Source organism: Rhinopithecus roxellana, chromosome 8 (genome assembly GCF_007565055.1).
Source record: "Rhinopithecus roxellana isolate Shanxi Qingling chromosome 8, ASM756505v1, whole genome shotgun sequence".
Taxonomy (NCBI): domain Eukaryota; kingdom Metazoa; phylum Chordata; class Mammalia; order Primates; family Cercopithecidae; genus Rhinopithecus; species Rhinopithecus roxellana.
This window is the reverse complement of record NC_044556.1, coordinates 134,437,277-134,465,253: the sequence shown is the minus strand read 5'-3', so window position 1 is coordinate 134,465,253 and position 27,977 is coordinate 134,437,277. Positions and strand designations below refer to the sequence as shown.

The following is a 27,977-nucleotide window of genomic DNA, read 5'->3' as shown; positions in this document are numbered from 1 at the left end:
AATCATTCAAAGTCTTTAAAAGTCAGGACGAAAGTATAAAATCCAAGATATCCACCTGAAAAATCATCCTTCATCTCAGCATAATCCTGTCAAGATAAATTCAAACTTCTTGAAACATCTTCACCTATCCAGACACAGATATAATTATCAGGACATTGTTTCCAAAGCTATAATTCCTAGATGCACAAGCTATTCACAGATCTTTTCTCTAATACAGTTCTTTTTTTCTTTGACCAGAACAATAAGTTCTTAAATAAGAAGAACCTTGCGGTATATTTACTAGCTATATTTTAAAACTTAAGATCAGACACTTTATTTCAATTCATAATAAAAAAATACATTTCCTACTGGACTTTCTTCTCCACAGAGCATGTCTAATATATCATTTTTATTTCTCGTAAGTCTGCCAATTTTTCACACATGAATCCCTATTCTGCTGTCTTTGCCTGCCATTATACAAATTTATATAAATGTTTTGATTCTCTTCTGTTGGGAGCTACTCTGCAGTGCTGCTAGAGAAAGGCATAAATAAGAGCAAAGCCAACTGAAGGCATAGCCTAGAACAGTAAAATACTACTCAGTAATTCACAGACAAGGGAAATTAAACAGTCAATACCCAGAACCCCTGGAGTCACAGTAACATTTAATTCTATTTGGTGTGTATTTGTCCAGGTCCACCCTGAATAAGGTGGTGTCCTGGGTAGCAGATGAGCTACAAATGAGGCAAGACATGCAGACCAAAGACCTCACTCTGTAAGTTCATCGGTGTTCTATAAGGAGCTAGTAGTCATAACCAAGACAGTTATATTATTTTGGTCAAGATCACCTTCTTTCTTCTTATTCTTTCTGTTTTAATTTTCCAAGATCCATTATGAATACCTTCATTCCAGTAGGACTAGAAAGAAGACCTGTACTAAAAACCCACCTGCGGGTCATTTTCTGCAATCTTCCCCTCCCCCTACCCACAGCCCACATTCCTCACCCCACAAACACTCCATTAGTACCTCATTTCACTTCCTCCCCAACATTGTAAGGTGACAATGTGAGATTCAAATTGTCCAGTTACTCAAAATGTGAGCTTCAAAACAGTAACTGTTTTATGGCTAGAGGGAATTTAGGAATAAAATACACACAGACATTTATTATAATGCATTTATATACAGTCACGTGTTAGATAATGACATTTCATGATGATGGTCCCATACGATTATAATAGAGCTGACAAGTTCCTATCACCTAGTGACTTTGTAGCTATTAGTAACTTTGTACACATTATTCTAAGTTTTTGGTGATTCTGGTGTACACAAACCTACTGCATTGACAAAATAAAAGTATAGCACATACAATTACATACAGTACACAATATATGATAAGAAACAACTGTGTTACTGGCAAAAAAAAAAAAAACAAAAAAAAAAAAAACATTGTAAGGTGATTTCTTTCTACAAAAAGCAAATATTAAAGTCAATGCCAACATAAGGACCTGCTCACTGACAAATACAAACAGCAGATTTTCTGGGCCTCTCAGCTGTGACTGATCTAGACCAAGAAGAAACTACAGTAAGATCCCACCCTAGTCTGGGCAACTGCTGGCCCAGGTCGTCCTAGCACTAGAAAACATGCCAAGGGAAACTTTCTTTGAAAATTGAGAAAGAATGAACAAAAAAGAGCTGAATAGGAAGTGGAAGTGTTGGACACTACCCATATTTCACCTTCTCAGCTGAAATAACACAGTAGTTTCTTATAGAACGAATGCTGACATCCAAACCCATTAGGTCACTGTGAGAACGGCCATGTGATTAAGGCACAGACTCTGTTCTAAAATGTTCTGGGGGATGCATTGTGAGAATTAAATAAAAGGACCCTAATGTGCCATTTTTATTATGCATGAGACTTTATCAGATTGGGATGCCGGAGAAAGGAGAAAAGGCGGTGAAACCTGACTAGCCTCACAACTGCCTCTTCAAAGGTCAGACTATCCCCAAGGGGTTGTAAAGCCTTCAGGGGAATTGCCTTCACTTTCTATCTAGTTAGCAGCTTATCAGAGATTCCTTACTCCTCACAAAGACTCAACACAGATAAAATCCCTCCCTGATGGTAAACATTTTTTTTATTATTATACTTTAAGTTCTAGGGTACATGTGCACAACATGCAGGTTTGTTACATACGTATATATGTGCCATGTTGGTGTGCTGCACCCATTAACTCGTCATTTACATACTAATGCTATCCCTCCCCCCTCCCAACGGTAAACATTTTAACTTACAGCTCAATTTAGCAAACAAAGCTCCAGGCCCTAACAAATGACCCAAATAATAATCTTTGTTGGCCGAGCGTGGTGGCTCAAGCCTGTAATCCCAGCACTTTGGGAGGCCGAGACCGGTGGATCACGACGTCAGGAGATCAAGACCATCCTGGCTAACAAGGTGAAACCCCGTCTCTACTAAAAAATACAAAAAAAACTAGCCAGGCAAGGTGGCGGGCACCTGTAGTACCAGCTACTGGGGAGGCTGAGGCAGGAGAATGGCGTAAGCCCGGGAGGCGGAGCCTGCAGTGAGCTGAGATCCGCCCACTGCACTCCAGCCTGGGTGACAGAGCAAGACTCCGTCTCAAAATAAATAAATAAATAAATAAAAATAACCTTTTTTGATTCAGATTCAAAATAATGGGGAAAAAAAGGCAATGAAAAGTCCAGTAGAACAGTGATTTCTCACTGATGGGATGGGATGTGAAAGTCTCTTTGGGGGCAGAATTTTCCTACAAGCACAAACTCTCCAAGCCCTGGGCTGCTACAGCAGAATAAATTCACTCACCTTCTCTGTTCATTCAGCTGGCCGTCTATTTAATGAAAAGTAATGTTTCCATTCAGGCTTTATGTTTGATTTGCAAATAAACCACCCTCAACAAAAATAAACCATTCCCCACTGTGATGTAACAATATTAACACACACATTCCAGTTTTAATAGAGCAATTTTAATGTTTTACCAAGTGTATTGAGTCATCTACCTACTCAGCGAGGAAATACTGAATTGCTGCAATTTCTATTTAGGACACTTTTCTCATTCTTAGCTGCCTAATCTCAGTATTATTGAGTTATTAATCCTCCAGCTGCTCTGTCTTATGTCGATCATCTTAGGGAACAAAAATAGAGGCTAGGTTAATAAAAAGTGAAAATGAGAACTCAGACTGTCTGTGGCCCACCTGATGGTTTCTAAAACCCTGATATGGAAGGTTAGAGCTTCCTTTCTCATCTGACATCCATTAGCCCATCTGCAATGAAGTTTATATGGCCATGCTGTGCAGAAACCAGACCGTGGGACCTTTTCAAACTGTTTCCTGTTGATCATGACTATCAGCACAACCAAGATATATAACTTTTTATTTTAGGGTTCTTTACGCTTCATTTTGTAAAAGGATAAATAGTATTCAAATATATTGTTCATCTGGCATCCAAACAGCTATGAATAATTTGCTAGAGACCTAGTACGTTTCCTCAAATGCTCCTGTCCTCTCTTCTCCCACCACTCCCCCACAAAAGTCATGATGCTTCAAAGGCAAGCAGGTAAGAGATTTATTATAGCTACCAAAATAATCCAAGATGATGTATTTTCTTTGCTTCAGGGGAAAATGGTGTTTGTAGATTTCTGGACTCGTGAGCACTCATTTGTTTAACAGATGCACACGCTGCACTAAGTTGATGCGGCAGAACTCAGGATGTGACCCATGGGGAAAGTTTCATTTAGTTTAAAAAGAAAATCTTACCTGAGAGATTTTCTGAGTTTTTCACATTACATGTTACCAGACAAATGTAGCTGCATATTCATTCAATTATGGTAAATACCATTTAGGTACCTATTTCATTTTTTCCCATTTTAGAGATGTAGAATGGTTTAGCCACAGTTAGTTCCACATTAAAGACTCAATTCCACAGTAAAATCGGGGTTGGGGGAGCTATGGGGCGTGGTGGCTCATGCCTATAGTCCCAGCAACTTGGAATGCTAAAGTGGGAAGATCGCTTGAGGCCAGGAGTTTAAGACCAGCCTGGGCAACATAGTGAGACCCTGTCTTTAAAAAAATTTTTTTAAATTAGCCAAGTCTAGTGATGTGCTACTGGAGAAGCTAAAGCGAGGTGGGAAGATCACTTGAGCCCAGGAGCCTAAGACTGCAGTAAGCTACTATGATCGAGCCACTGTATTCCAGTTTGGGTGAGAGAGCAAGACTCGGTCTCTAGAAAAACAAAGAGAAAAAAATCAGGGCCTAGCATGGTGGCTCACACCTGTAATCCCATCATTTTGGGAGGCAGAAGCAAGAGGATCATTTTAGCCCAGAAGTCAAGGCTGCAGTGAGCCATGATCATGCCACTACACTCCAGCTTGGGTAACAGGGCAAGACCCTGTCTCAAAAAATAAAAAGAAAAATCAGAGTAGGAGGCAGTGTGGAAAGGAGGAAAAAACACACTTACTCTGACAAACCCATCCAAATTTGGACCATGGCCTCCATAAATTTCCCTTATCCTTAGATACACATGCAGCTGGCCCATTAAAGCACAATGTCACAGACATAGTAAGGCTCCAGTCCTTCCTGAATAGCCCTTTAAAGGAGCAATCAGGAAAAGACATTCTGAATGCACTTCTGTAAATTACAAGGTTGTCTCCAGGCTGCATAGAGAAGACTGGCAGTGTTAACCCAGCTTAATTCCTTCCCCTCCCAGTTCTGATCCTCTATGCTACTTAATAAATAGCCTACCACAAACTCTAATACATATTTTATTTTCCAAAGAACAACACTTGATCATTAATATCATTTTTTTCCTTCTCTTAAAAGAGTATTACTCCCTCACCCTCAGTCTAATTCCACCTTTGTGATTGAGAACATTTAAGATCCAAAGAAGAGCCCCAACATCGTTGTTATATAATTTAACCAAGTAGCAGAAAACCAAGATGAATCTCACGTGCATTTCATTTCTAGATATACTCATTTTACTTCCTTGCTAATCACAGGAGTTTATTTTATTCTATTGAGTTCATTTTTAACTTGGTTAATTTGAGATGTAATTATCCCCAAAAAAGTGAAAAATTAAAACACATGTAAGAGATTTTTTTCTTCACACAGATCATAAAATTCTCATTTGAGATTATACTAAGAGAAAGTATTTTTCTTGACATTTCAACCGAAAGGAAACTTGCTAGACACTCAGATATAATGAAAACAGAAGGAAGATACAAAGAGGGTTTTAGTATCATTATAAAAACTCTCCTGCTGGGATTTGGAGAGGCACACATATCCCTACAGATCAGAAGATAAGACAGGGATTCACTGGCTTCACTCTTACACTGACCTTCTCATTTTGATTAGAATAAATTTTTTGTCACTTCAATCCCTGGAAACAGCAAGTCTAACAGCCCCCAGGGAAAGAGGCTGAATAACTTTAGGAGCTTCAGTCAGCTCCAAAGCTGGAGGTGCACCAATCTAAAGAGGAATAGACAGAGATTCCAAGCAGCTCTGCTGTAATTTCTAGACAACTTTGGGAAGTCACAATTACTGAGTAAACTAGGTTCCCTAGCAACCAAATGCTCATTTGAATGCTCCCTCCCATCCGGTCCCCTTCCTCAGCTGTATTCTCTGCGAAAATATCAGTGGAAAGCAGGGGTAGCAAGAATGGGCAAACTGCGAAGATAAACATGATGTAACTTTAAAGCATAATAGGAATTTTTAGGGCCAGGTGTGGTGGCTCACACCTGTAACCCCAGCACTTTGGAGGCCGAGGCAGGTAGATGGCTCAAGATTGGGAGTTCAAGACCAGCCTGGGCAACACAGTGAAACTGTCTCTCCAAAAAATACAAACATTTGTTAGGCATGGTGGCACACACCTGAAGTCCCAGCTACTCGGGAGGCTACAGTGGGAGGATTGATAGAGCCAGGGAGATTGAGGCCGCAATGAGCTGTGATCAATCATGCCACCATACTCCGGCATGGGCAACAGAGCAAGACCCTGTCTCAAAAAGAAAAAAAAAAAAGAATTATTAGCACTGGGTCTAATAAAAATGTCCCAAATAATGATTCAGATAAAAGACCAGGGAACGTTTAATTTGCTGATATCACAATTTGGATCACATAAGGTAATCTCTGAAGAATTAAGGAAAAAAAGGTTTTAAAATTTTGACAGGCTAGAGAAATAGACACATATCATTTTCATGCAAGAAGGAGAAATGGGCAGCAAGGGTTTTGCACAGGCTTAGCCAAGAAAGATTTTAATGTCCAGGGTAATCTTGAGGATGGAAAACTGTGGAAGGCTTCAGATCAGAAAACAAACAAATAGAAATCCAAGCAGGACTCCCTCTGCCCAATCAATCAAATTCTTTAGGGTCAGCAAATCTACGAAAGCACACATCACAGAGGGCTAGAGAGTGACTGTTTAATGGCACTAAAGAAAAGCAAGCTTAAAATTGATGTTAAAATTTACTTAGCTGTTGTGAAGGACTGCCACAATCTATTCAAGGATTTCCTTCTCTGGACCTTAAGAGTAGAAATACTTTCTGGGATGGGCCTTGCTATGGTTTGAATGTCTGTCCCTTCTAAAACTTATGTTGAAATTGAATTGCTATTGTAATTGTATTAAGAGGCAAGACTTTAAAGAGGTGATTACACCATTAAGGCTCTACCCTCACGGGTAGAATCGGTGCCAGAAAAGAAGGGCAAGTCCAGCCCTCTTTCTCACTTTCTCTTGGCTCTTCTGCTTTCCTGTTCCTCCCCTCTGGAGGATACAGCATTCAAGGAGCCATATTGGAAGCCAAGACTGGGCCCTCATGAGACACCAAACCTCCCAGCACCTTGACCTTGGACTTCCCAGCCCCCAGAACCTTGAGAAATAAATTTTTGTTCTTTATAAATTACCCAGTCTCAGTTGTTCTGTTATAGCAGCACAAAATGGACTAAGGACTCCACTGAGAAAAGGGAGAGATTAGCACCTGAAGTTCTTAACAAATACTCTGGAACAGAAAGCTGAAAACACAGGCTTTGGGGACAGATAAACCTGCATTAAAATCCTATCATCTACTTCCTGTGTGACTTTGGACAAGCTACTTAACCTCTCTGAATATCAATTTATTCATCTGTAAAATGAAGACCACATCTAATTCTTCATGGGCTATTATCCAGATTAAATGAGTTAATGTAGGTGCTATATCTGGCATATAACATATCTTTGATGAACATTTCCTATTTATTATGTTCCTTCAAAAATCTCCTGCTGAACAAAGTTTAAAATTAGTTACAATGATATTTTGCATAAATGGTACCAAAAAACTGCTTAGTGTTATAGTACCCATGACTCTACCTTTAATTGTTACCTGGTGATGTAACTGTCATGCATGTGTGTAAAACACACAATAACATATTTCTTACTGCTTGACCCAGACACTGAAAGGAAATTTCTACCTTCAGTCTTTCATACAACCAATCAAAAAGTTATTGCCACTAAATAAAAAATTAAAAGCCAAGTGTTCCACTTGAGAAATAAGTTTTTCTCAAGCATAAATTTAATTATTTGAATTTCAGTGAGCCTATTCCTGTGTCTAGATTTTTGTTTTTGTTGTTTTGTTTCTCCTTTGTTTTGAAATAATCACATAATGCATATACAATTTAATGTATAAAAGCAAATGAACAACTATGTACGTACCTACAGAACATCACAAGCACCTTTGAAATCTCATGTATAACCCTGCCCAAGCACAACATATCCTTCACCCCAGAAGTAATTAATTATCCTTCTGCATTTTGTTAATCTTCCCCTGCTTTTCTTAGCAGTCTTGCCATTTATGAGTCTATCCTTAAACAATATATTACTTTAGCCATTTTTGAACTTCACATAAAAGAATCATACTGTATTAGTCATCTATCTTGCTTTTCCACTCATCTTTATGCTTTTGAATTCATCCCTGTTGGCATACACAGTTATAGGTTACTCTTACTATTGTTTCATATGAATGTGCCACAATTTCTTTATTCACTACACGGCTGATAGACATACACGCTGTTTGCAGGGTTTCAGTATTATCAACAGTGTTACCTTTCACATTCTCGTACATGTTAAGATTTCTTTTAAGGCAGTGTTTCCCAACCTTGTTCACAATCCAACTGGTAAAGAAAACGGTAATATTGGTAGGGCAAACTGAAGTTATTAGACAAAACTGCTCCCACTCCAGTCTTGCTACCTGCCCTACTTCCTTATTCTGCTACCCTGAAAGGTAAGGGAAGCAGCGGAACACTTTACAAGGTATAGTCTGTTCAAAATTATTCTAACAACTTATACTCTCATCAGCATGGTATGCATGTTTCTTTCCTTTGCCCTATGCCTTTTCCAAACACTTAATATTGACAGGTACTTGCCAATCTGGTAGATGCGAAATGGCGTCTTGCTATGGTTTTAATATGAAGACATACTGTACAACCTCTGTGATAAAACACTAGGGTATTGGAACATGAAGGGACAGACCAATAGAGGAAAACAGAAAATGCAGAAATACAGCCAACTACGTATAGAAATGAATTATATAAGAGGGGCACATCTCAAAACAGTGGGGAAAAGATGGACTTTTGTTTTTTGTTTTTTGTTTTTGAGACAGGGTCTTGCTCTGTCACCCAGACTGGAGTGCAGTGGCACAATCATAGCTCACTGTAACCTCGAGTTCCTGGGTTCAAGCCATCCTCCCATCACAGCCTCCCCAGTAGCTGAGACTTCAGGCATGCAACACCATACCCAGCTAAGTTTATAAAATTTTTTTGAAGAGATGAGGTCTCGCTATATTGCCCTGGCTGGTCTCAAATACCTGGCCTCAAGTAATCTTCCTACCTGGCCAGAGATGGATTTTTTAATAAGCGGTTTGTGATGGCAGATACCCATGTTGCAAAAATTAGATCCATTCTCCATACCATACAAAAAAATAAATTCATACATGTAAATGTTCATGATAAAATCACACAAGTACTAAAAGAAAATATGGATGACTCGCTCTACAACTGCACTGTCCAAAATGGTAGCCATTATCCATATGTGGCTACTGAGACCTTGAAATATACTTAGTGTGACTGAGGAACTAAATTTTCAGTTTTATTTAATTTTAATTAATTGAAATTTTAAAATGGATCTTCAATTAGGTATTGGAAACTTTTTAAGTACAACTGGAACAACCTGGTTATGTGAATTTACTTTTTTCAACTGCAAATTTTATGAAATCTAAATACAGACCAAGTATTTATGATGAAAATTTAGTGACCAAATTGAAATATGTTAAATGTATAAAACACACGTTAGTTCTTAAAAACTTAGCATAAAAAAAGAATGAAAAATATCTCTAATATTTTTAAATACTGATTACTTATTGAAATAATATTTTTGACACTTTGGGTTAAATAAAATATATTATTTTTTTTTTTTTTTTGAGACGGAGTCTTGCTCTGCCACCCAGGCTGGAGTGCAGTGGTCGGATCTCAGCTCACTGCAAGCTCCGCCTCCCGGGTTTACGCCATTCTCCTGCCTCAGCCTCCCGAGTAGCTGGGACTACAGGCGCCCGCCTCGTCGCCCGGCTAGTTTTTTGTATTTTTAAGTAGAGACAGGGTTTCACCGTATTAGCCAGGATGGTCTCGATCTCCTGACCTCGTGATCCGCCCGTCTCGGCCTCCCAAAGTGCTGGGATTACAGGCTTGAGCCACCGCGCCCGGCCAAATAAAATATATTATTAAAATTAATTTCACCTGGGGTTTTTTTGGCTATAAATGTAGCTACTAAATATTTACATATGTATTACATTTACATATGTACTGCTCTATAACCTGGATCTAAGGAAATTTTTTCCAACAATGACTTAAAACTAAGAGGCAATCAAGAAACACTGATAATACTAACTGCACCAAAGAAAATAATTTGCTTAACACCATAATCAAAGAAAAATGACAAATAATAAACCGGGAAAAATATTTGCCACATATTAGGGATGATGTTATCCCTAATATAAAATAAAGGGGGCTGGGCGCTCTGGCTCACACCTGTAATCACATACTTTGGGAGACTGAGGCGAGCGGATCACCTGATCTGCCAAGTCAGGAATTCCAGACCAGGCTGATCAACGTGGTGAAACCCCGTCTCTATGAAAAATACAAAAATTAGCAGGGCATGGTGGCGCATGCCTCTAATCGCAGCTACTGGGGAGGCCGAAGCAGGAGAATCACTTGAACCCAGGAGGTGGAGGTTGCAGTGAGCCAAGATGGCACCACTGCACTCCAGCCTGGGCAACAAGAGCGAAACTCCATCTCAAAAAATAAAAATAAAATAAAATAAAATAAAATGAAAAAAGACCTACAACTCTATAAAAATGGGCAAAAATATATGAAGAAACAGTTCACAGAAAAAGAAATGCAAACCCCTAGACACAGGAAAAAGAGGTGAAGCGAGCTCAGAATCAGAGACACAAATTAAAATTACATTAGAGAATCATTTCCCACCATTTAGACAGCAAAGACCTTAAGGCTGTACAATGTTTTTCTATTGGTGAGGCTCTAGGGTAAGAAGCAGTCTCATATTTGTTAGTGGGAATGCAAAATAATATAGCACATAGCACCCACAGAAGGGAATTTGGTAATGTCAAGCAAAACTGCAAATGTATTTATCCTTTGACCCAGTGATCCCACTTCTAGGAATCTATTTTAAAGATAAACCAGCAAGAATATGAATGCAAATATTCACAAAGCTGTTTATTGCATCACTGTTCATTCCACTGTCCATCTAGTTAACAAAATGAAGTTTCACTTCTGGCTTTGTTTGACTTACAAATAAACCAACAACAACAACAAATCCCCACTAAAATGTACGAGCAAAAGATTAGAAACAACCACACATCCAAATGAATGATTGTGGTATATTTGTACGGTAGAATTTCTGCAGTTGTAAAATGCAATGAGAAATTTCTATCTATGGTCCAGAGTGATCTCTGAAATATACTGTTAGGTAAAAAATGCAAGGTGCAGAACTACAGTAGGCAACCTTTTTCTAAGAGGGAAGAAATAAGGAAACAATATGTAAACATGCATATATACATATATATCATACATATACATACATACAAACACACACACATACACATATATCTGAGTAGACACGTATGTACACATAGGTTTTTTTCTGAACTCTGTCCATTGAAAAGGCCTAGAAACAATGACCAGCTCAAAGGCAATGAGAACCCCTAACAACTATACTGTGGTCTCTAAATACTGTTTACCACTAAAAAGATCTGGGGTAGAAAAAGTACAAAATAAATCTGAAATATCTTATTAAACCAGAAAGTAAAAATATTATCAAAAACTACTGTAGTCTCATCAAAAAGATTCAGAAGCCAATTTAAAGACTCACACTGGACACAAAAATAACTTGAGCTTCAAAATAAACTGCAAGGGATTAAAACACATAAACTGTGTTAAAATCTACAAGTTCATAATGATAATAAAAAAAAAAACCTGTTGGTTTCCTCTGGAGGCTACTAGAAAATCAGCTCATTGTTCTGATACTGGTTTAAATAGAAGAAAGAAAATCAAGCATCAATTTTCCTACATAAACTATATCTCAGGGTAACAAATAGTTGATGTTGTTAAGGTTTCTTGAGAGAAAAATTCCAGCTAGGAAATACAGGAAGGATGACAGAATATCACCATTTTATAACCCTTACTAAATAATAATCACAATAGCATCAAGATTTTTAACAGGGCCTGTGATCAGACTAACAACACCTAAATTCACTGATAGTCTTAACTTCACAAAAGAAGAAACGAGAAGGCATGTGTGCCTCCTGATGAGATGTAATAGGAAGTACCTAACACAGCCAGGAGTGGTGGCTCATGCCTGTAATCTTAGCACTTTGGGAGCCAAAGGTGGGCAGACTGCTTGAGCTCACGAGTTCGAGACCAGCCTTGACAACATGGCAAAACCCTGTCTCTACAAAAAATACAAAAAATTAGCTGGGTGTGGTGGCACACACCTATAGTCCCAGCTACTGGAAAGGCTGAGGTGGGAGGAGGGCTTGAGCCCAGGAGGCAGAGGCTGCAGTGAGCCGAGATCACACCATTACACTCCAGCCTGGCCAATAGAGTCAGACCTTGTCTCAATTAAAAAAAAAAAAAAAAAAAATACATAACACTTCCTATGATGTGCTCTTACCAAAAATTTCTGATAAGCTTCCAGTCTATCTCAAACTACTAGTTTACAGGAAATACAGGAGGAAACAGAGAAATATAATAATAAATAGCAACAAAGAAGATGCAGTCAGGATACAGAGAATCCTATAGACAAATCCCTGTTTCCTCAACAAATAAACTTCCAGAGAAGGAAAAGAGAGAAAAATAGGGAAAGGAAGACTGTAAATAAGACAAGTACATCTCTCATGTGTGGAAATTGTTTGGATTCCAAAATGCAAAAAAAGTAATAATTTTAAAAAATGATGACAATCAAGGAAATTTGCTTTCTGAATAAATATTTGATATTAGGAAATTACTGTCAGAAATTAGACATAATAATAATATTATGATTATTTTAAAAGGAAAAAGACTCTGTATCTTTTAGAAATACATACAGCCATGTGCCACATAACCATGTTTTGGTCAGCAGTGGTCAATGGACATGAAACTGTAGTCTCATAAGATTATATAATGGAGCTGTCCTACACAGGTGTACCACTTTTTATCTTTTATACCATATCTTACGTTTTCTATATTCAGATGTTTGGATACACAAATACCATTTTGTTACAACTGCCCATAGTATTCAGTACAGTGACGTACTGTACAGGTCTATAGCCTAGAAGCAATAGGCTATATCCTACAGCCTAGGTGTGTAGCAGGCTATACCATCTAAGTTTGTGTGAGTACACTCTATGATGTATGCACAATGATGAAATCACCTAATGACACATTTCTTAGAACATATCTGTGTGGTTAAATGACAAAGAACTTTATAATCTATTATGTACAGAGCAGATAATACAATGTCCAATTTTCTTCATAAGGACAGTAAATGAGAAGAAAGGAGTGTATGAGGAAGGGGGCAGAGAAAACAGAACTGGCTGGGAGTTGACAATTAAAAGCCTGACTTTAAAGTAGGAGAGCCTGGATTCCAGTCTTAGCACCACCACTATTAGCTACAAGACCTAATCAAGATCCTAAACACACTGAGACTTAGTTATTCTCTGTCTGTAAAGAAGAGGTAACAGTAGTGGGTTCCTCATAGAGTTGCTGCAAGCATTAAAGAAACAGTGCATGTAGTGTACTCAGCACAGTACCTAGGCACAGAGTCATCACTCGGTACATGGTAGTTTTCATTATTACTATTGTCAATTATTGCCGTTGTCACTCAAGATCACCAATCTGGAGTTAGGAGGTGGTGAAACTAGAATAAAATCTGCTGAATCCATAGCCCACATTCTTCCTGCTACATTGTGATGCCTCACCTACCTCTCCTTGACTGTCTCAGTGGAGTCTGAGAACGAGTAACAAACATACTCTACAATAAGCTTCCCTATTTATACTATAAACCTTTAATGACACTGCTTCTCAGCCTCCACTTCTGTAATCAAATAGCCATCCTTTGTGGTAACTTAAAGTGTTCTTACAGTTGATGGCTATTCATCTGGTAGGATGTAAATACCCATGTATTTTTAATCCCCTTAAAAATGAATGCACACACTTATAAATTCACAATGATGAAACATTCTGCACTTTCAACATCCTCCCAAACCATGGCTCCAAATTTTTACTACATTGGGTGCTGGCATAAGTTATACAAGGCTAAACTCAGGTTCCAAACATACAAAACAGAGTGATAAAACGTTAAACTTTGCATGCAGCATAAGCTAATACATAATATTACAATGCTAAGTAGCCATACATTATTTTAATGGTAAGAAAACATGTTGGTATCTTCCCATCAAATAAATGTTCCCACATCTATTTAATAACAGACATTATGAAAATCTCTTTAGATTTGTTTTAATTCTTCATGCAACAATTCTGACCACATGCCACTGCCTGATGCTCCCTCTTCTTTGACAGACACTACACTTGCCTGGTTTGAGTCTCCTTAACCATCCATTTCTATCACACCTCTGAAACACTAGGGTTCCCTAGAACTCACTGTTTACTTTTCTTCTACATAGTTTCCCTGTGCAAACTGATGCTGAACCACAACAGCTTCAATTATTTACAAAAACTCTTTCAATCACTGATTTATTCATCCATTCAACAAATATGTGCTGGGCCCCTAGTGTGTGGCAGGTGTTCTTTGGATACAAAAGGATCAAAAACAAATACAGTCTTGCCTTCATGAACCCTACAGTTGGGGGGGTGGTATTAACATTAAATAAACTCAAAACTGAATGAGCAATTACAATATTGGAAAGTGCATACAGACAAGGAGAGGAGGTACATGGTGTGGTAAGAGGGCAGAATAGAGGGATTTGACCTCATCATGGAAATGAAGTGAATGATTCCCTGAGAAAATGATGACTGAGCTGACAGCAAACTCATAATTCTATCCCAAACCTCTCTTCTGAATTATAGACCAGAATTTCAGTTACGTGTTAGATATCTCCATCTAAGAGAGCATAACACCAGAAACTCAACCTCTTGCAAACTGAGTTATCTTTCCCTCTAACGGCTACCAGCTTCCACAGCTCAGAGTATAATCCAACCAGAAATTTTACAATTATCTTTTACTATATCCCCTTCGTCACTCTCCTGCCCAGTTCTTCACTGAGTCCTATCAATTCTGTTTCCTAAATCCTTCTTCTATATGTCCCCTTTCTCCATTTTCAGTTATCAGTATCTCCCTCCTAGTTAGTACTACAATTCGCTTGTTCTGATTTATCTCTGTCCCCTCCAGTCTCTTACCTATACTCAATAGAGAACCAACCATCATACAAAATAAGTCTTTTCTCTCTTTACAATCTTTCAGTGACCCTCACTGCTTACATTTTGGGCAAAATGTCCAAACTCTTAGCATGACCTAAAAGGCTTTGCATAGTTCATCAGCCTCATCTCCCATCACTCTCTATCATATGTGGAAAGTTCAGTGACATCAATCCATGACCACATGGCTCCACATCATTACATTTCTTCTGTTTGAAGTGGCCTACCTCATCTTCCATCTGCCCCCAAACCCCTTTATCCCCAAATGCCAGTATGAGAATTGGTCTATGAGTGTATAGTAAAATTTAAAAAGTTCAAAGTTAGCAAACCAGTGTTAGTCCCCAGTATGTCTGGCAATGTAAGCAGTGTCCTGGAGGACTCCTGGTAGCTTTCAAGTGTCAGTCCAAATATTTCCCTCTCTGTGATGCCTTTTATGACTTCTCAATGTTGGGGAATCATCATTTATTTTCCAAACTGAGATCCTTTTGAGAGTAAAGGGAATGCTATCATTAACTATGTTGGACAGTGGGAATAATCCAGGACTGCCTCAGGGAAACTGGATGCACAGTCTGCCTCCCACTAAACAGAGCTTGGTGCTTTCTTATCTGAACTCCCAAAGCCCCTTTGTCTATTCACCGCACACAACGTGTTCGCATGTCAAGTCTCCTGCTTGTCGGGGACTCCACAAAGGCAGGGCCAGGCCTTTTTATCTATCTCCAGCATCTCTCCAGTCCCAGGCACCAGAAATGACACAAAACATCATCAACAAAAGTCAATGTTTGTTCAATAAATTATCTGAGTGAATAACAAAGATTAGATGCCTTAACCTTGGCCAGCAAAGGAATTTAAAAATTCACATTATCTTTTCTCATTCCAGACTATACTTCCTCATTATATTAAAGAAGGCTTTAAATGGGAGCAAGGTCTTCACAGACAGAAACTGTAAGCCTCAGGATCAATGACAAGTTGTCAATCAATTAATAACTACTTATTTAGACCAATCTACTCTTAAGGCCCACAGAGCACAATAGAAGGGTTTACATTTGGCTAGGGACAAAAACATATATAATAAAAATCAAAACTAACAATAAAATAAACGAAGCCTAAAATAAGTATTACAGGGGTTCATGGAAGGTAAGGGAGAAACCACTCTTATGGCAGAAGAAGGGCTCCTTGGAGGAGTGGGATTTGAACTGAGATTTGAGAAATATCTTGGATCACAAGAGACACAGTAGAGGGGAAGAAGGATATCCTAGGGTGAGGCAGGGGTGGGTGTTGGGGAGGCCATGGAAGGAAGGCACAAGATTTGTTTCGGGAGTCACATCTAGACTGTCATGGATTCCTGGCACAAACCAGAGTATCTGAATTTTCAGCAACTACTAAGCAACTCAAGAGATGTTCCTGGATTCTCACTTCTTTCATCAAAATATTATCCACCTGAAACATATAATGAGATATATGTTGCTTATTCCTTATAACCTATTAATTGTAAGAACTGTTAACAAAATTATCTTAGCAAAACTGCTTTTGGCAGAACTTTCAGATAGAACCGCTGAAGTCACCCCGACTATCTGTGTCTTTGAGAAGTTCCCTGCAAATCACAGCCTGGCAGCCTGTAGCATCTCCTTACTTTACACCCAGCCTTTCAATTGTCTCATGTAAAAACACATAGTGCTAATACAGGGGATCTACTAGACCTCCTTGTCAACTGTGGAGTTCAGGAAGAAGCTTTTAGGAACGGCTATGATACGCACGCATGTCATGGTTTGTTGAGAGTACCTCCCTTACCACTTACATCCATGATGAAGGGTATGAAAAAGGTTCCCACACTTCAGAGAAAACAATCAACTTCTCAATCACCTTTCCCTACCCAGTTCAGGTGGGAAAAACCATAAGTCACCAGGTGAAGTGAAATATATTCTAACATGTGGTTTAACAATGAACTGAAACTGCTGCAGTATCCATGACACTCAAATAAAATACAGATCCATCCAAGAAAAGGAATTATTACTTAAAAACCATCATCTCCCTGCTCTGCTTCAAAGTACCTTTTTCCAAAAGCCCTCAAGCACTCAGGATATTGCATAACTAATGTTGGATCTACTTTTGAAGTAGTTTTCTAAAAAGACCAATCCAAATTCATATGTAGTGAGTCAGTGGGATATATTTTTCCAGTAGTAGTGCTCAGTTTACTTTTTCCCCACTGACCCTACTGATAGGGCTGATATAGGCTACAAACTTATAGGAGAAACCAACATTGGGAGTGCATTGGGTGTTAGCTAAAGAATCTTTGCTTGGCATAAATGTGTCCCATGAATTTATAAAATTTTCATGGAGAGAAGTAAAATTACAAGAAATGAGAAAAAAAATGGTTCAAGTTGCAGGAATACTTACTTAACCAACATTTACTTAACCAAAGGAGAAAATAAAAAGGTAATGAAGATGAAATTAAATAAACCATTCTACTTTTGTGATTAGCAAGTCGAATTTGGTGTGTAATAAGACTTTCTATGGTGCTATTATGAAAATCTCTGGAATGCTTTTCCAGATTTGTTGTCCAAATCTTTTAAAATAACAATAATCATCAAGATATTTCCCTTATCTTATCCGATGGAGAACGTAATAGCTAAGTGAAGTGAAGAAGCAAAGTACTCAGCTATTATTAAATGGCTTAAGAGGCTTACAAAGTCAACAATATAACATACTAGAATCAAAAATGAAAACAAAAGCAGAAAGATCCCTAAACTTGGGGGTGCTCTAATTCCACTTTTCTACAAGATATAAAGTATGTAGATGTCAACTCATGAATACTATAAACACATGTGTTGAGATGGCGGGAGCCTGAGAAACAGGCAGAGGCAGGTATGTGCTGGAAGATCTAAAGGCTTGATGGAGAGAAGTGGGTGGGAGGAAGAAGGGAGGCGGTATGGGGCAAAGTAGGACAGGGGCCCTGAGGGAAGAAGGGAGTCACTGGGCTGGAAGCAAGAAGTCTACTGTCAGGCAGATAGGTGGGAGGAGCCAGATAGACAGTGGATCTGGAGATATGGTTAAAATACTGCACTGGAAAAGCTCATTCAGACACTAAAGTCTTGCAGGCAAAAGTAAAGTGTGGGATAGGAAGCAAAAGGGAGCCTGACGCGGTGGTTGATGCTGCGGTGGTCTTGGGGAGACTGAGGTGGGGGGATCACTTGAGTTCAGGAGTTCCAGATCAGCCTGGGCAACATGGCAAGACCTTGTCTCTACAAAAAACACAAAAACTATCCAGTTGTGTGGTATGCACCTGTGGCTCCAGCTACTCAAGAATCTGATGTGGGAGAATGACTTGAGCCAGGGAGGCAGAGGTTGCAGTGAGCCAAGATTGTGCCACTGCACTCCAGCCTGGCTGACAGAATGAAACCCTGTCTCAAGGAAAAATAAAAAATAAAAAAAAGGAGCAGGAGCGTCTATGGATAGAAATCTATGGGCCAGAAGAACGTGAAAAAACTTCAGAAAGGAAAGGAGAGGAAGATGAAAGCGATGCTTGGCAAAGGTGGACTAAGAGGCCAAAGTCAGCCCAAGAGATAGAACAGGTGTAGGGTGAGAGCCACTAGATGCTGGGAGCCTGAGTGGGCTCAGTGCACTAACAGGTCTCAACTTTCCTTGACCTCAGTTATTTTCTTTTTAATTTAGATTTAGATGATAGGAGTGTAGTTCTGTGACACAGATATATTGTGTACTGGTGAAGTCTGGGCTTTTAGTGTACCAATCACCCAAATAGTGTTGTGCCCAACAGGTAATTTCTCATCCCTCGCCACCCTCCCATCCTCCCACCTTTTGGAGTCTCCAGTGTCTATTATTTCACTCTAAACGTCCACATGTACACACTGTTTGGTTCCCGCTTTATTCAAGTTATCTTAGAGGGAACAGCGGTGAATCTAATAAACCAAGAGGTGGAGGGCTTCCTGAGCTTTCCCTGGACCTCTCCATCACTCCTTGATCCAGGCTCATTCTGGGAAAGATCCCAGCATAGACAAAAAACCCTGACTGCTATGGCTGCAGCCAAATGTCAAATGAGACAGGATACATGAAAGGACTTTGAAAAGCATAAGGCACACTATAATATTAGGCACTGTTATTCACTGAATCCCTGAGGCAAATAAGATGAAGACGACAGCTACAATCATAAGGGAAGGAATGCATGTCAAATACAGAAATTGTATCTATTCTAAATCAAGATGCCCCTAACTAGAAATTCCTGTAATTTGGGGGTCGGGCACAGTGGCTCATGCCTGTAATCCCAGCACTCTGTGAGGCCAAGGCGGGCAGATCACTTGAGGTCAAAAGATCGAGACCATCCTGGTCAACATGGCAAAACCCCGTCTCTACTGAAAATATAAAAATGAGCCGGGCGCGGTGGCTCAAGCCTGTAATCCCAGCACTTTGGGAGGCCGAGATGGGCGGATCACGAGGTCAGGAGATCGAGACCATCCTGGCTAACACGGTGAAACCCCGTCTCTACTAAAAAAACAAAAAACTAGCCGGGCGTAGTGGCGGGCGCCTGTAGTCCCAGCTACTCGGGAGGCTGAGGCAGGAGAATGGCGTGAACCCGGGAGGCGGAGCTTGCAGTGAGCTGAGATCCGGCCACTGCACTCCAGCCTGGGTGACAGAGCGAGACTCCATCTCAAAAAAAAAAAAAAAAAAAAAAAAAAAAAAAAATATATATATATATATATATATATATATATATAAATGAGCTGGCCATGGTGGCACATGCCTGTAATCCCAGCTACTCAGGAGGCTGAGGCATGAGAATTGCTTGGACCCAGGAGGTAGAGATTACAGTGAGATTGTGCCACTGCACTTCAGCCTGGGTGACAGAGCAAAACTCCATCTCAAAAAAAAAAAAAAAAAAAAAAAAAGAAATTCCAGTAATTTGAGAGGACATCATGCTTGGTATGTTTCCTGTCAAATATGTCTCAACATCTAAAAATCCTACCTGAGGTATAATATGGGGCTCTTAATAAACTACCATACACATTTATTAAAACTTAAGTCTGCATCTAATGTATTTCTCCAAGGAAATTTTGACACACTGCAGATCTTAACTAATTAGGTAAATTCCATTCCATTCAATCACTCATTGAGTGACTTCCAAGCGCAAGGTAGTGTGCTAGCTGCTATGGGGGTTGCTGAGATGAGTAAAAGGGCCTAGCCTTCCAGTAGCTTGGCCAAATAATTTCTCAGTTTCCATTTTAGATTGGGGAAGCTCCATCTCCTTTCACAAATGTAAGAGAAAGCAATCATTATTTTAGGTGATTAACCTACAACCTGGGAAATACATTTTCTAGTAACATAGTTAATAAAAAAGCAAAGAAACTTCTTAATACCTGGTGACTGGAGACACTGTTGTGTGCTCATTTCTATGTTTATCCTAGCCCAGTTTACGTCCAACCACTCTTGTCATAATTGCATAACCACAGCATGTCATGTTGTTTCTTGTTGCAACTATAACTTGTAAAATTAAACTTCAGAACTGAGACAGTCAAGCTAAATAATTGCCTACTTTAAAAAATATGTATGTATGTAATTTACATGCCACTTCAGATAAGCTCTTGAATTATGATCTCTAGAAGTCAAAACTGTCACCATTTTTTAAAATATAGTTTCACTGTCGCAATTCTTCTTGTACACAAGCCCTATCCCTGTTTTTTCAGTTTTCTAAGCAGTACTTTATACTGGTCTATTGTAATCTGCTTTTTGTGTTTTATGGAGAACCCAATTAAGCATAATTTTTATTTACTCCATGCTATGGAACTTTCAAAATTGAGGCTCAAAGAAGGATCATGAAGTGGCCAAAGATGCATTTGTTTGCTAAAACCCTATTAATAAAAGTATCTTTACACAGTAAAGCTGGGAAAAAAAGGTCATCTGAATACCCACCATGTACATTGTGTAGGGTCCTCCAACCTGTATTATATATCATGTAACCCTTCCCTCACCTTGGGAGGGAGGCTTCACTACATCCATTTCCAAAATAGCATTTTTAGGAGATGTATATTTTCATGAAGACTGATCGACCCAATATCTCTGAGTGAATTCCGATTGACTAGATGTATAAGTAGATTTACATAGTCAATATGTTCCCAAAAAACTGGAGGCAAATCAACTTTCGCATACAAATTATTTTCATGTAAACTTGCATTGTAAGATCAGACCTGCCATAGCCTGACTTCTGATTGATAATCAGTGCTGTGCTGCTCAGAGCATTTGCTGGAGTCTGAAGCTTCTCCATGTGTACACACCCTTTCCCAACAACTCTTGGATGAGTTTGGATTCCATTCCACCCAGGAGGAGGTGCAGAATGAAACAGTTTAAATCACCTAAAATAAGCAGTGACCACACTCTGAGATACCAGCTAAACATCAGGAGAGAAAATACAAACAAAGCAATGTTCCCCCCTTCCTTTATATTTGGTTCTAAGAAGCTGGAGGAAGACAAAGTATCACAAGACAGTGAGGTTTCACCAATTTCTCTGTTAACTGGCAGTCTCCTTCTAAATCTCCCTCCACAATTATTATGCCATTACCCTTTAGTTAGGGCCACCCTCAAAGTAGGGCTGGAAGGAAACTTCAAAGGATACAGAACCCCAAGACCTCTGTACTTAAACATGTGAGCTCCACAAGATGCCTCATTATATGGCTGTAAGTTGTATTGATAAATTCAGATGAAGACAGTCATATTTATCATCTTAGGACTCTTCTGTAAATATGTCACCTGCCTTCTCCTGCCCTATTGGAAGGTGACATGACATTCCCTGTCCCAGCCTTTGGTGTCTCCTTTGGACAAAAACAAACAAACAAAAAACAAAAACAAACACAAACAAAGAAACAAAAATCTTATAGAAGGGGGCTGCTTAGAGCCTGGAGCAAGCCACTCAGAATGTAAAACTCAAAGCTTGTCTGGTCACAAAGGCAACACAGCGCTGAGGCATGATTCACTTGGAAATTACACTCATAATAGTGCAAACCACCTTCCTCCTTAGGAGGATTTTTTAATCAGTCATAGCAAATAGTACCAAAGCTCTTGAATTATGCCCTGTGATTCTTCAAGAAGCTCAAACCCCTTCAGACAGTGGCCTATTAATTCCCAGAAACCCATGTTGAATATAAAGTGAGATGGGGAGGAGGAGGGTAAATTTCTAGCCAAGAAAACAAAATTATCAGTTTTCTAAACTCAGAGTTAAATTAAGTCAACCCTGGAGGAAAGCTGGAATTTTAAGATCCTTATAGGATGAACTTTTAACACTGGAGGATGTGAGACCTCTCTACCACCCAAGGCCATATTTCTTTGGAAACGTGCCCCAATTGTGACAAAGCTAGACAACAGAAGCACCCCGCCCCTCCTCAGGCACCCACCCAAGAGCCGAGCGCAGTGGTCTTTGTTGCCCTTTTTAGAAGCCTCCAGGACTGTTCTCTGAAGCAGGTTTGCACAGCAGTAAACATTGAGTGACATTCTATTTCAATGCTGTATTTGTGATCTGTGAAGTACCAGTCCCAGCATTGGTTTAACGCCTATAAATACACTCAGTTGTCCTACCACTGGTACTTCCTACTTTGTAAGTAGCAAAACAAAAATAGGTGATCCAATCCAAATTAATTTCTATGTCTGACAATTGCATTTCCAAACAGCCAACATGGAACATGTTCTATTGATCCTACAGTCCAGTTCTAGACAATACGAAAAACAGGAGAAAACTCCAAATTCAGCATCTTGAACTTAAAAGACCTTTCAGAAACATCACCTTCTCCCCACAGTGCTGAAGTAGCCCAGGCCCACTCCACCTATGTTTGTTTCTATCCTGGTAGATCCCAATTCTATCAAATTAAAAGGTTATTCCCATTAGGCAGAAGCTGAACCCATCCCCTTGAATAGGGAGGTGTTCATTACATCTGTCTGTGTAATGAACTTGTCATTTCCCCAAACGGTCTGGACAGTCTCCTAAAAAAGAAAAAAAAAAAAAAGAAAGAAAAAAGTTCTCCATGGAATCTATGGTGTGTCAGTCCCCTTCCTAACATCTGAGTCAGACTACGTGTGTCTTTACTGAGGTTCTGGGTGCCCAGGGTGTATCATTTTCAGAGTTGCTTCAGTAACTGAACTATGGCTGTCTTCCAGCCACGGACAACACAAGCACTATCTATTTTAAAACAATTTTCCTAATCCACAGGCAATGGAAGAGATCCCATAGGTCACCGACATCCTACTGGAAACAAATTATTTCTCTCTCAAACTGCTTGCCGTCTCTCAGAATTAATGCGTGTTTATGTGTGCATAATTGTATCTTTGGCCATGAAACTCTTGGGGCAAAGAGGACCACCCCAAATTTTACCGACATGCCTGAGCCATTCAGAGCTTTAGAAGAGAAATGAATGGGTAATGAGAGCCCTTAAGCCCAGGACTTCTCTCACACAAACAGTAAGTGGAAAGGAAAAAACAAAAACTAAAACTAACCCTCCGTAGAGGGAGGGGGCAGGGTGGAAGATAGGGAAAGGACATTAACCAGCAGACCTAAGGCAGCCGCGGCGGCGGCACTTCGCGAACTGCCTGCAGAGGAGAGTGAAATCTGTTTCGTGTACAATAACCAAGCACCCTCTGGCTGCCTCGCATGGGCACGAATAATAAATACAACGAGGTGGGCAAACAGAGGCACCGAAACAAGCCACCTCAAAAAGGTCAAAACTTCAGAAATCCCGGGGGTCAAACCACCCACACAAACACATCAATCAATCGGAGCGGGAGAAGGGACTTGGATACTTAGCAAAGGATCCTACATTGTGTTTTTCCTTTCCAGCTCTGGCTTGCAAAGTACGGTGGCTACATGCAAAGCTAGAGGAGAGCAGGAAGGCTGAGGGCGGCAGGGTGCGGGTGGGAAGGGAGGGGTGTCTAACACCAGCCACCCAGGCCTCGATGTGACGAAAGTCGTCAGCAGCCCCGACCACATCCCAGACCCTCCGCCCTGGCCGGCAGACGCCGCTCGCGGCTCTCCCACCCCAGCTTCCATCCCTGGCAGCAGCCCCGCCAGCCCCGCACCAGCAGCAGCCCCAGCCCGGGCCCCGCGCTGGCAGCGCCAAGACCGCGGCTCCCATCCCTTCCGCGCGGCAGACACCCCGCAGGCCTCCCTCCCTGCCCACCCGGGGATGCCCGGGTAGCCAAGCCGGGGCGGGCTGCACTGCCAGCTCCCCCCGCCCCAGAGCAGGCGATGGCTCACGCTTACCTTGGGCGTTCGCGGGGGGGCTGAAGGTGGCAAGCCTCCCGCCCCCCGCCCCTGTCCTCCTCGCCTTTTTTCTTCCTCCCTTCTCCTCTTCTTCCTCCTCCTCCCCACAGTGTGTCCTGGGCTCCCCCTCCTCCCCGCCGCTTGGAGTAAGAACCCAAAACCCCGAAGCCGGGCCCGCGTGCAAGCGTGCGGGAGGCGGCGGCGCGCGGCCAGCTCTCCAGTAACTGAGCGCGGCGCGCAGCCCCCAACTAAAGTGTGAAAGAAGCGGCGGCCGCGGCGGCCGCGGCACGGAACGTCCCCCCGGGAGTGGGCAGGGAGCGAGCGGGAGCTGGCGCGGAGCGAGCGAGGGAGGGACGCTCCTCGCTCAGTCACTCACTCGAGGGGCGGGGGCAGCAGACACTCCCCCACCGCCGGCCCCTCCCCGCGCCCGGCTCCCGCGCGCGCCTGGCTCTCCTCCCCGGGGCGGGGCCTGCGGAGGCAGCCAGGGCGCAGCACGCTGGGGAGCTGGCTGGGGGCTGCTAGGGCTGCGGGGCGGGAAGGAGGAGGGAGTGTGCGTGAACGTGTGAGTGTGTGTGTGGGCGACTGTGTGTGTGTGTACGTGTGTGCGCGCGAGCCCTGCAGCGGCCGGCCAGCCGGAGGGAAGACCCCGGCGGGAAGACTGCGTCCTGTCCGGCCTTCCCGGGCCTGTCACTCGGGCGGTGGCGTGGGAGCGGCGAGGCTGCTCGTGGGGCAGTCGGGTGGGTCCAGCTCTAGTTGAGATTCGGGCCAGCCCCAGGGTCCAGCCTCGGGGCTGTGCCTGCTGGAAGCAGACGGAGGGAAGGCCGGGCGTCCTTGGCCCACCGCGCGGCGGCTCCCTTCCCGGGCGAGGCTGAACGGGCGGGCTGGCGCAGCCCAGCGGCCCGGGCCCTGCCACTGATCCCCCTCCACACTGACCCGAGCTGCGGCGCCTGCAAGATTAATGAAGCATCCGCGATTCTGTAGAAGCGGCACCGGGAGGAAAGACACAAGATCGTGCTGCGCCCCTCTCCCCACCCTCCTCAGCTTCCTGGGACCTAAAGGCGTAGGCTGCGTCTGCCAGTCGCGTCTGGAGTGGTCCAGAGAGATCGCCATCCACCACTGCATCCGTCCGGTTCTTTGTGGACCCTCATAGAAGCTCAATCAATTTCCCACCCTCTGGAAAAGGGTATTTTTCTCCTCTTCCCTGGCATATTGGGTGTTTCTTGTGTGCACCTAATTGATCTTTTTCCATTGATAGCCTTTGGATGTCTTTTGTGCGGCTTCCCCGCGCTTCACTGCTGCCTCATTGCCTTAGACACACGAGGAATGTCAGGCCCCCAGAGTGAGAACACCCAAGAAAACAATAGGGGCGAAAGATCCTCCCTGGGCTTCGCGGATTATGCACAAACCAGATCATTTCCCACATTCGGCCAGGATGAAGATGGAAAATGGAAAAGGACGCATCAGACAAGAAAAGCAAATTCATAGTTTAGTTTAATGAAATGAGTTAGATCAACGACTAATGTCTAATTTCAAAAAACTAACCTTTTTTGAAAACTGGTTTTCCCTTCTTCCACCTTTTTTTTTTTTTTTAATTAAAAGGCTAGTATCCCATTGTTGTTGTTTTAATTTTTATTGTTTTCAGGGATGGGGTTTCCTGCCAAGGCTGGACTCGAACTCCTGAACCCAAGAGATTCTCCTCAAGGGATCGTCTCCATCTCAGCCTCCCAAGTAGCTGAGACTACAGGCCAATTCCACCGTACCCTGCCTAGCATCACATTGTTCAGGAACCTCAATTTGTATTCCATTTTTACAAAATATCCATATTCTGGTTCATACTTCTCCTTGGAGCCCAAATTTTTTGTAGTCTAGCCTCTTGGAAAGGAGCGGTTAAGAAGGGAGAGTAGACAAACTGAGATTTCAATCAGGGGCAACCCTTTCACCATAGGTGACTTGTTTCATTTCTTATTTCTTTCCTCATCTGTAAAGGGGATTAATAATGATTGTTCCTACCTCATAAGCTTGTGAAAGTAAAAAGAAAAGAAAATGAGGTGGCAATGCATGTAAAACACTTTGCATAGTGCCTCACACATGGGTGAGAACTCAATAAATAGAAGCTATTGTCTCAAACTTGATTATTTTAAACTCAAATTTGGTAGAATTTTATTCTCTTTCCATTCCTTCTGAAAATTTAGGGAGGAGAATGGACCCAGCTGATAGATTTATTCAAGTGTAGAAACCCACTCTTCCCTTGGGTTTTTATGCCCTGCCTGAAACTTTTGCCTGTGGTAAAATGAAATAAATACATAACTGAGGGGTGTGTGTGTGTGTGTGTGTGTGTGTGTGTGTGTGTGTACATCTATATCCATATAAAAGGATCTTTGAGGACAATAAGTTTTGTTCTTCCCCCTCCTTTTTTCTTCCCTCATCTACATAGACCACCCTGAATAGACAGAGCTCTGTGATGTTGACCTGTGTACCCTTTCAGGGCTCAGACAGTGCTTGGTAGTGTAGATTTCTTGAGGGCAAGGCTATGGGGTTTGTTTGGCTTGATATCCTTAGAACTAACAGAAGGCCACAGAAGAAGCACTTCACACATGTGTAGATGAAAGAACATCTATACTATGAACTTTTAAAGCTAGGTTTAGATTACTCAAGATAATACAGGTTCATTGTGGAAATTTTCAACCTTTGAAAAAAGCTAAGTACAAAGAAAATGAAAATCATAATTCCACCATCCAGAGAGAAGCATTCAATAAGTGCTTCAAGTTTGTCCATTTTCCCCTCATTTATTTCATCATCATTCAATCAACAAACATTTATTAAATACCTAGTTAGAGATCAATTTACCAACACAAGAAAAGATTGTATATGTGTTGTAAGTGTTGTTTGTTTCTCATAGAAACTTCCACAAAAGCAACATTTTATACAGTAGTAAGGTTCTCAGGATAGCCTACAAAAGCCCACAATTAAATGACCATACTGACCAGAGACAATCTAGATTTTGTGGGACTTGAAGCACTTAAAATTTGGGGAGCCACCTTCAAGATTAAAAAAGACAAAAATACTAAAACCCCCTAGGAGAGGCTAATGTAAATGAAGGTCGTGAAACAATTTGGGAAGCTACCTTCAATGTAAGAAAGACAAAAGTGGCCGGGCGCGGTGGCTCAAGCCTGCAATCCCAGCACTTTGGGAGGCCGAGATGGGCGGATCACGAGGTCAGGAGATCGAGACCATCCTGGCTAACACGGTGAAACCCTGTCTCTACTAAAAATACAAAAAACTAGCCGGGCGAGGTGGCGGCGCCTGTAGTCCCAGCTACTCGGGAGGCTGAGGCAGGAGAATGGCGTGAGCCCGGGAGGCGGAGCTTGCAGTGAGCTGAGATCTGGCCACTGCACTCCAGCCTGGGTGACAGAGTGAGACTCCATCTCAAAAAAAAAAAAAAAAAAAAAAAAAAAGACAAAAGTATAAAAACCCCTTGATTGGCTCATGTAAATGAAGGTCTAAGCCCCATTTGCTTTTGAGTAAACCTACTCTCTCTGGTGCTGGAATTTCTATAGAAATCAACTGCTTTGATAAACATTGTTTCAATGTGAAATATTCCTCATTTTACTTGGGATTCCTGGGACACCTCTCCTCCCTTCCCCCACAAATTTAGAAAAGGTGAGAGGGAGACTCCCATCGCCACCAACACACACTTCCCTGCACCTGACCGCAGCAGAGGCAGTGGGACTGGGGACCTCTATAGGGGTTGCAGAAGGAAGGGAGGGAGAGAAGAGCAA

General features: G+C 41.5%; 1 protein-coding gene across 2 annotated transcripts in view; it reads right to left on the bottom strand.

The window, feature by feature from the left end:
- Positions 1–24,577, bottom strand: part of C8H1orf21 (chromosome 8 C1orf21 homolog) — a 247,411-nt gene extending 222,834 nt beyond the window's left edge. For both annotated transcript variants that reach the window (XM_030935795.1, XM_030935796.1), the window contains exon 1: positions 24,199–24,577. The gene's annotated coding sequence lies outside the window, so the exon portion shown is untranslated. The remainder of the gene's footprint in view (positions 1–24,198) is intronic.
- Between the last annotated feature and the right edge of the window lie 3,400 nt (positions 24,578–27,977).